The sequence below is a fragment of the Bubalus kerabau genome, chromosome 17 (assembly GCF_029407905.1).
Source record: "Bubalus kerabau isolate K-KA32 ecotype Philippines breed swamp buffalo chromosome 17, PCC_UOA_SB_1v2, whole genome shotgun sequence".
NCBI classification, from domain to species: domain Eukaryota; kingdom Metazoa; phylum Chordata; class Mammalia; order Artiodactyla; family Bovidae; genus Bubalus; species Bubalus kerabau.
In genome coordinates this window covers 3,676,993-3,687,253 of record NC_073640.1, presented here as the reverse complement: position 1 = coordinate 3,687,253, position 10,261 = coordinate 3,676,993, and the positions used below count along the sequence as shown (strand labels likewise).

Sequence of the window (10,261 nt, the reverse complement as noted above, 5' to 3'; positions counted from 1 at the left end):
CCTGAGAAAGTTGTCACACAACCTCATTCTCACTTGCAGATAACAGATCCCCAGAGATCTTCAAACCAATATATATAACACCTAACAACCATGAAGTGTTTCCTAGGAGCTTACCCTCTACTTCACTACCTCCTCCAGAGGGAGATGAAGGTGAGGCAAGAGTGCTACCCAGGGGGCAAATTTTGCGACATTAATTTTTAGGATCCTGAAGGTGCAGAGTTGGTCTCCTTCCATTTTGCTCTTCAGGAATTTTTTTCTGTCTGACCTTAGCATCTTCCCTTTCATGTGAAACAATCTTGCAAGGTAAAGATTATTTTGCTCATTTATTGAGGAGGCAGAGCATTTTAGAGAAGTGACTTAGCTTACTTGAGGAACACAAAGAAAGCAGAACCTGGAGTTGGGCTGAAAGCTTGCTGTTGAGCCCTGAAAGATGCCAGGATTACTGGCCTCTGAAGGAGAGGAATTCAATCTGGGGCCAGTGACAAGGCTTGATCACTCAAAGCTTTTGTATGATAAAGTTTTATTAAAATACAAAAGAGATAGAGAGAGCTTCTGACATAGATATCAGAAGGGGACAAAAAGAGTGCCCCCCTGCTAGTCTTTAGCCAGATGTTATATAGCTACTAGCAGGCTGCTAATTAGAGAAAGGAAATGTCTCAAAACTCAGAGACTGGTACCAGGCCCCTCACCCACAACATGCATTTTGAGACAACATTGACACAAAGTGAGTCATCATCCCAGGCCATAAAACGATTGACATGAATCTTGAAGAAAGGCAGGTTTCCAAGCAGATACATAGTCTCATTAACATAGATGTGAAGAACAATTGTATGAGTAAAACATACTAGTTTGTTGAGCCATTATCAGTTCCGAGTCTTAGGTGGAACAGACTTGAAGAAAGACAGAGTTTAGGGCAAATACATAGTTCATTAACATAGCTTAAGAAAAACATTTCCATAAGAAAAACACATTGGTTAGCTCAAAGTTTGAGAAAAGTTAAGTTCAGGTGAAACCAGGTGTCATCATGCCAACCCAGAATTTTAAAAGAAACCTCCTTTTAATTTTGTATAGAGAAGAGAAAAAAAAAAAAACAAAAAAACCTGACACTTGTAGTTGTTTCCTCCTGCCCCTTAAGAGAGAGACAAAAAATGTCTGACACTTATAGCCTATTTCCCCCGTTTTGGGACCCCTAGCCTTCCTGCCTGTCACCCTCTCATGACCCGTAGTTCTCAGTTCCTACCACCACACAGCTCAAGGTCATACTGCTGATGCATGATGGTACTAATAACAACCAAAGAGCCCCTCTATTGCATACCTCGCTCTCATACATTCTCCTCTCATATATTTGCTCCACTTTATCCTGACAAATTCTATAATGCAGTCAAATTGAGGAAAAGTGCTGGGGTCCAGCCCCAGCTGATCCAGGGTATTCGAAGGAGAGACGGCATCGGCGAGGATCAGGAAACAACTGCTTAATTAAACGTTAATTAAGGGTATAAAAAGTAATAGAATGAGGATATCTCAGTGAGGAAATTCAGTGGAGAAAAGAGGCTGAAATAAGGATAGCTCAGTAGGAAAATTCAGTGAAGAAAAGAAAATTCAGTGAATAATTCAGCCTGAAGAAGAGAAAGAACGACATGGGGAGACCAAGTTTCAGTGAACAAGGCCTGCACTTTATTTTCCAAAGTAGTTTTTATACCTTAAGTTGTGCATAGAGGATAATGGGGGAAGGGGGGGAGTCATGCAAGGACAGCAGTTCCTAGTCCTAATCGAAGCCAGGCTTTCAAACTTATCATATGCAAAAGTTCAGGTGATTTACATCATCTTTGGGCCAGGAGGCCTGTTAACATTTTAAGAAACTTATTTTCTCTAAAGGTGATTATCCCAAAGTCAGGCACCAGTCTCCAAAAAAGCACTGGACAAAGCTGCAAAGGTGAGGTGGGCTCAATCAAGAAAAGAATTAACTCAAGGGTCCAAGGTTACAAACATTGAGGCTACTACTTACATTTCTATACACCCATTATATCAATCAATACACTGCCAAGGACACAGTAGGTAGGGAGTATGGAGACTTAGCAGCAAACATTGGCCCAATAAGTGAAAAACCCTTCACCAATACAATTTCTAATCAATCTTTTAACTACTCAAAGGAATCTGTGTTTAGACAGTTTAGAACATCTCCTGCCTCTTACAGTTGGGAGGCTCTGAGCAATCACATATGGCCGGAAAAACCTATTCAGGCAGGCTAGAGGATTTCCAAAGGAGTTTGTAGGTTGAGACACTGTCACACCCAGGAATTATTAACTGGAGCTGTAAGTTAACTCTTTTCAGAGAGAGGTAGTGGGGGACAGGCCCCCGTAAAGTCAGAGGTGTAGGTGAGAGCACAAAGCAGAAAGTAGGCAGACTCTTGTTTGGGGGTAGATGCTTGAGAATTTCCAGGGGGACTCCTGAGGCTCGATCCCACCTTTGTGTATGCCGAGCCTCCTTCCTCATGACCTTTATCATGGGTGGAGCTCCTCACGCTGGCTCCCGGCAGTGATAGAATTCCAGTTGAGCTATTCCAGATCCTGAAAGATGATGCTGTGGAAAGTGCTGCACTCAATATGCAATATGAACTCAATATGCAATATGCTGGCTCCCAGCAGAAAAGTGTCAGATCAGCCTCTTACTCAACAACTCAGCCAAGACCATTCAGTCCCCTACAATGGAGCCACCTCAGCATCTTTCAGCCAAGCCCCAGGTATTCCTTGATTTTTTCCCAATCGAGCCCCCCTATCTATTAGCTTTCCACTGGGTGGGTAGTTCCCCTGGCATCTTTCAGCCAGCCCCCCCATCCAGTATCTTTTGATTGGATGGGAATTTCTGAGTAGATATTCCCTGGATGTTTCACCTGCCCCCTCCCAATAGCTTTCCTAGTGCGAGGGGGCAGGTAACCCTCTCCACCGCCAAATAAAACTCAGAATCTCAACCGATACAGGAGACTCAAGAACCAGGAGAGACTTACCCAAATCCATCTGCATTCCCAAGGAGGCAGATGGGTGCAAGGGGTCGCTGCCCATACCAGAGCTCTGGTTCTTCGTGGAGTCCAGTTGAAGGGATAAAGTCCACTCTGCGTCACTTCATTGGTCGCCATAACTGTCAACTAAAAAGGATATACAACTTGAGAGTTGTGAGGTAAGTTTTATTTGGGGCAATATGAGGACTGCAGCCCAGGAGGCAGCATGTCAGATAGTTCTGAGAGACTGCTCCATCAGGGATTGTTGAAGGTCAACAGCTATAGCAGCACAGGTTTCAATCTCTGTAGAGGGAGATGGCAAATGCCTTTGTTGTTAAATCATTGGCAATGCTTTTGGTAAGTGCCAGTTTGTAGTTGACAGCTATATGATTATATTTAGATCAAAAAGCTTAAACCTTAATACTAGGTACTAATTTAATATTAAATACTTTCCTAGTTCACGTGAATCTCAAACTCATTTTATTTCTTTTGTATTTATAATTGGTTTGTACATGCTTACTTTTATTTAAGCCAGTTAAATAGAGCTCCTGTACAGGTCAACCATGGCAACATTGTCCAAAGACAATGATGCAAGCAAACAGAGAGTCCTCAGTTCTTATTTCAAGATTTTAGTCCTGAGTCAGGCATACCAATATGAAACCCGACAGTGTACAAAAGAAGTTGGATTTCCCACAGACAGAACAAGCCAAGATCTCTTGGCTAGATGACTAAATATTATTATTTGCAGAAAAAGCAATTTCTAATTACCTTGGACAAGCCAACTTCTTTTTTTTTATTTGTTCATTATTTATACAATTTTGTTTTTATTTATTTATTTATTTTTATTTTTTAACTTTACAATATTGTATTGGTTTTGCCATATATCAACATGAATCCGCCACAGGTATACACGTGTTCCCTATCCTGAACCCTCCTCCCTTCCCGTACCATCCCTCTGGGTCGTCCCAGCGCACCAGCCCCAAGCATCCAGTATCTTGCATCAAACCTGGACTGGCGACTCGTTTCATATATGATATTATACATGTTTCAATGCCATTCTCCCAAATCATCCCACCCACAAGCCAACTTCTATATTACTTTACCCTTTCTAAAATTTTCATTAAAAGACATCAGAAATAAGGCTCCTAAGAAGACCAGCAAGGACATTTACATCTCCAAGATACAGGCAAGTTCTTCCTAGGATGACTTTCTTTCCCCTTTGTTTAACATTTACAAACCTCTTAAGATAAACAAAGAAGAATTTTGGAGTGGTAAAAGAATTTTTGGAGTCAACCTTCTGGTCCTATAAAGACTACATTTGTTAAAGAAAAAAAAAAGGACAGTTCTGTTTTTCCTTCTCTTTTCCTTTAAAGGATTAGGTGCTACCTCAGCAAAATTGAAGGACTGACATACCCATCCACCCATGCTGGAAAATTTTATCCCTCCTCTTCTAGCCTAGGGGAGAAGGCCTCTTAGGGAAGGCTCGGAAGTTACATCCAGGCTCCAGAAAATCAATCTGGGCTGAGGGGGAAAGAGATGATAGCAACAGGAAAGATAGCGAAGATAGGTTGAAGAATCTGTATTGCAATTCTGCTGGGAAGGTGGCAGCCAGGGGGAAATGGGCTCTGTTTTGTTTGAATCAATATGTTTCTGAGTTGCAAGGGAGTTATCTTGCTGGGAGCGGACTAAATTGCTGGCCTGCTCTGTGACTCCCCTTATCCTATCACAGGAATCTTCAAGCAGCAGATGCCATAATGGCTTTTAAGTGTCTGACCCATGCCCATGTGATATTAATTGGCCTTGTCTTCAGCTTAAAGGAAAAAGAGAATAGGAGAGCTCACCCACTTGGGTAGCAGCTTCTGAGGTACAGTGGGCTGTGGGCCTTCAGAATTCACCAGAAAGTAGCTTTGGACAGAGTTCCTCAATACTTCCACAGCCGCTTGCCTTTTCACAGAGGGTTCAAGAAGAAATAAATGAGAAATCGTAGAGGAAGCCTAGAGGAAACAGTATCAGATATCTACCAGAATAAAACAAAAATCTAGCCAGCAGCAAAGTAACATTAACAAGACTTCCCAGTCCCATTAAACCTGTGACCTTTGATCAAAAGGTCGGAGTTTTCCGTTATAGGGGGAGCTCCCCCAAACTGGCACTGCAGTTCCAGTTAAAGTTACCTGTGGCTCCTGTAGGGAAATTTACAAAAATCAAATGCCTCAAGTCCAATGGAGTCCCCAGGACTCTTCATTTATTATCAGGTGTTCTTCTCCTTTGCAAAGTGCTTCTACATGCCAGATTGCTTAATTGTGAGCCATTGAAGGGCCATTACTCTTCTGATCTTAACATATCTAATATGTGCCCCCCAAATCTTTTATTGGGGATTAGATGAAATATTTCCCATTTTTATAAGTTTGAAAAATACCAAAACACAAAAGATGCAGGCAAACTTCAACAAAATTGGCACAAATTCCAGCAATGATGTATAGATGAACTGATTTCCAACTCAGGTAAGTAAATTTACCCTACAAAAATGAGCTAGTTCCAACTAGTATAGGCTTACCCACAAAAGAATGAATTCCCAATGAACAAGTTCCAACTCAAGAAAAGTCCAACAACACTTTCCCCCTCCAACAGGGTCTCAGTCTTGGTCTCACTAGTCTCTCAGTCTTCTCCAACTCTTTACAACCTCGTGGAATGCAGGATGCCAGGCTTCCCTGTCAATCACCAACTCCCAGAGTTTCCTCAAACTCATGTCCATCAAGTGGGTGATGCCATTCAACCATCTCATCATCTGTCGTCCCCTTCTCCTCATGTCTTTAATCTTTCCCAGCATCAGGGGCTTTTCCAATGAGTCAGTTCCTTGCATCAGGTGATCAAAATATTGGAGCTTCAGCTTCAACATCAATCCTTCCAATGAATATTCAGGGCTTATTTCCTTTAGGATTGGCTGATTGAATCTCCTTGCAGTCCAAGGGACTCTCAAGAGTCTTCTACAACACCATAGTTCAAAAACATCAGTTCTTTGGCACTCAGCTTTCTTTATAGTCCAGCTCTCACACCCAAACATGACTACTGGAAAAGCCATTGCTTTGACTATATGGACCTTTGTAACCAAAGTAATGTCTCTGCTTTTAAGTATGCTGTCAAGCCTGGTCATAGCTTTTCTTCCAAGGAAAAATTGTCTTTTAATATCATGGCTTCAGTCACCATCTGCAGTGATTTTGGAGCCCAAGAAAATAAAGTCTGTCTCCATTTCCATTGTTTCCCTACCTATTTGCCATGAAGTGATGGGACCACATGCCATGATCTTCATTTTTGAATGTTCAATTTTAAGCCAGGTTTTCACTTTCCTCTTTCACTTTCATCAAGAGACCCTAAGTTCTTCTTTGCTTTCTGCCATAAGGGTAGTGTCATCTGCATATCTGAGCTTATTGATAATTCTCCCAGCAATCTTCATTCCAGCTTGTGCTTCATCAGTCTGGCATTTCGCATGATGTACTCTGCATATAAGATAAATAAGCAGGATGATATATACAGCATTGATGTACTCCTTTCCCAATTTGGAACCAGTCCATTGTTCCATGTCCAGTTTTAACTGCCACTTCTTGACCTGCATACAGATTTCTCAGAAGGCAGGTAAGGTCATCTGGTATTCCCATCTCTGAGATTTTTCCACAGTTTGTTCTGATCCTCACAGTTGAAGTCTTTAGTGTAGTCAATGAAGCAGAAGTAGATTTTTCTGTAATCCTTTGGCTTTATCTATGAACCAACAGGTTGCCAATTTGATCTCTCGTTCCTCTGCCTTTTCTAAATCCTGCTTGAGCATCTGATAGTTCTGGATTCACATACTTTTGAAGCCTAGCTTGGAGAATTTTGAGGATAACTTTGCTAGCACGTGAGATGAGTGCAATTGTGCAGTAGTTTGAGCATTCCTTGGCATTGCCTTTCTTTGGGATTGGAATGAAAACTGACCTTTCCTGTCCTGTGGCCACTGCTGTGTTTTCCAAATTTGCTGACATTTTGAGTGCAGCACTTTCACAACATCATCTTTTAGGATTTGAAATAGCTCAATTGGAATTCCATCACCTCCACTAGCTTCGTTCATAGTGATGCTTCCTAAGGCCCACTTGATGTCACATTCCAGGATGTCTGGCTCTAGGTGAGTGATCACACCATCATGATTATCTGGGTCATGAAGATCTTTTTTTGTATAGTTCTTCTGTGTATTCTTGCCACCTCTTCTTAATATCTTCTGCTTCTGTTAGGTCCATACCATTTCTGTCCTTTATTGTGCCCGTCTTTGCATGAAATGTTCGCCTGGCATCTCTGATTTTCTTGAAGAGATCCCTAGTCTTTCCCATTCTATTGTTTTCTTCTAATTCTTTGCATTGATCACTGAGGAAGGCTTTCTTTTCTCTCCTTGCTATTCTTTGGAACTCTGCATTCAAATGAGTATATCTTTCCTTTTCTCCTTTGCCTTTCACTTCTCTTCTTTTCACAGCTATTTGTAAGGCTTCCTCAGACAACCATTGTGCCTTTTTGCATTTCTTTTCCTTGAGTAAGGTCTTGATCGCTGCTTCCTGTACAATGTCATGAACTTCTGTCCATAGTTCTTCAGGCACTCTAGTTATCAGATCTAATCCCTTGAATCTATTTGTCACTTCCATTGTATAATCATAAGGGATTTGATTATGACCACACCATACCTGAGTGGCCTATTGGTTTCCCCCACTTTCTTCAACTTAAGTCTGATTTTGACCATAAGGATTTCATGATCTGAGCCACAGTCAGCTCCCAGTATTGTTTTTGCTGACAGTATAGAGCTTCTCCATCCTCTGCTGCAAAGAATATAATCAACCTGATTTCAGTATTGACCATCTGGTGATGTCCATGTGTGGAATCTTTTCCTGTGCTGTTGGAAGAGGGTGTTTGCTATGACCAGTGAATTCTCTTGGCAAATGCTATTAGCCTTTGTCCTGTTTCATTCTGTACTCCAAGGCAAAATTTGCCTGTTACTCCAGGTGTTTCTTGACTTCCTACTTTTGCATTCCAGTCCACTATAATGAAAAGGACATCTTTTTTGGGCCACTTCCAATTTTCCTTGATTCATTGACCTAACACTTCAGGTTCCTATGCAATAATGTTCATTACAGTATCAGACTTTACTTCTATCGCCAGTCACATCCACAAATTGGTGGGTTTTTTTTTCTTCTTCTTCTTTTCTTACTTACTTACTTTCTTTTTTTTTTTGGCTTTGGCCAAGCCTCTTCTTCCTTCTGGAGCATGTTGGCCTCCTATCAACCTGGGGAGTTCGTCTTTCAGTGTCATATCTTTTTGCCTTTTTATATTGTTCATGGAGTTCTCAATGTAAGAATATAAAGTGGTTTTCCATTCCCTTCTTCAGTGGGCCACATTTTGTCATAACTCTCCACCATGACCCATCCATCTTGGGTGTCCCTATACAGCATGGCTCATAGTTTCACTGAGTTAGAGAAGGCTGTGATCCAAATGATTAGTTTGGTTAGTTTTCTGTGATTGTGATTTTCATTCTGTCTGTCCTCTGATGGATAAGGATAAGAGACTTGTGGAAGATTCCTGATGGGAGGGACTGGCTGTGGTGGAATCTTGGTCTTGTTCTTGTGGATGGGACCATGCTCAGTTAATCTTTAATTCAATTTTCTGTTGATGGGTGTGGCTGTTTTCCCTCCCTATAGTTTGGCTTCAGGCCAAACTATGGTAGGAGTGATGGTGGTAATGGCAACCTCTTTTGAAAGGACTTATGCCAGCATGTGCCACAGCTCCTCTGTTGTAGTCAGTGTCCCTGACCCCACAACAGGCCACTGTTGACCAACACCTCCACAAGGAACTCCTGGAGACTCACAAGCAAGTCTGACTGCCTCTTGAAGGGTCAATGTTCCTTTCTCCTGAGTCCTGGTGCACACAATGTTTTGTTTGTGCCTTCCAAGAGTCTGGAAGTTTGTGCCTTCCCAGTCCTGCAGAAGTTCTGTAATCAAATCCAACTGGCCTTCAAAGTCAATTTCCCTTAGGGCTGTCAGTCCTTTTGCCAGATCTCCAGGTTGGGGAATCTGTGTGGGCCCTAGAACTTTTGCAACAGTGCGAGAATTTCTTTGCTATAATTCCTCTCCAGTTTGTGGGTTGTCTGCTCAGTGGCTGTATGGTGGGGCTATTGTCAACCTCCTCATAGCTTTGTTCATAGTGATGCTTCCAAACGCCCCACTTGACTTCACATTCCAGGATGTCTGGCTCGAGGTGAGTGATCACACCATCAAGGTTATCTGGGTCATAAAGATCTTTTTTGTATAGTTCTCTGTATTCTTGCCACCTCTTTTTAATATCATCTGTTTTGTCCATACCATTTCTATCCTTTATTGTGCCCATCTTTGCATGAAATGTTCCCTTGGTGTCTCTAATTTTCTTGAAGAGATCTCTGGTCTTTCCCATTCTATCTATTTCAGTCCAGTTCAGTCACTCAGTCATGTCCAACTTTTTGCGACCCCATGGACTGCAGCACACCAGGCCTCCCTGTTCATCACCAACTCCCAGAGTTTACTCAAACTCATGTCCATTGAGTTGGTGATGCCATCCAACCATCTCATCCTCTGTCGTCCCCTTCTCCTCTCGCCTTCAATCTTTCCTAGCCTCAGATTCTTTTCCAATGAGTCAGTTCTTCGTATCAGGTAGCCAAAGTATTGGAGTTTCAGCTTCAACATCAGTCCTTCCAGTAAATATTCAGGACTGATTTCCTTTAGGATGGGCTAGTTGGATCTCCTTTCAGACCAAGAGACTCTCAAGAGTCTTCTCCAACACCACAGTTCAAAATCATCAATCCTTAGGTGCTCAGCTTTCTTTACAGTCCAACTCTCACATGCATACATCACCACTGGAAAAACCGTAGCTTTGACTACATGGACCTTTGTTGGCAAAGTAATGTCTCTGCTTTTTAATATGCTGTCTAGGTTGATTATAGCTTTCCTTCCAAGGAGCAAGCATCTTTTAATTTCATGGCTGCAGTCACCAGCTGCAGTGATTTTGGAGCACCCCAAAATAAAGTCTGTCACTGTTTCCACTGTTGCCCCATCTACTTGCCATGCAGTGATGGGACCAGATGCCATGATCTTAGTTTTCTGAATGTTGAGTTTTAAGCCAACCATTCTATTGCTTTCCTCTATTTCTTTGCATTGATCACTAACGAAGGTTTTCTTATCTCTCCTTGCTTTTCTTTGGAACTCTGCACTGAAATGGGTATATCTT

General features: G+C 41.9%; 1 long non-coding RNA gene across 1 annotated transcript; it reads right to left on the bottom strand.

Annotated features, from left to right (window-relative positions):
* Positions 1-1,651: 1,651 nt before the first annotated feature.
* On the bottom strand, positions 1,652-4,771 carry LOC129631074 (uncharacterized). Its single transcript, XR_008703880.1, has 3 exons — positions 4,409-4,771; positions 3,005-3,142; positions 1,652-2,580 (listed from the first exon to the last, which is right to left on the bottom strand). It is a non-coding gene; the product is annotated as an uncharacterized LOC129631074 (long non-coding RNA).
* Positions 4,772-10,261: the final 5,490 nt, after the last annotated feature.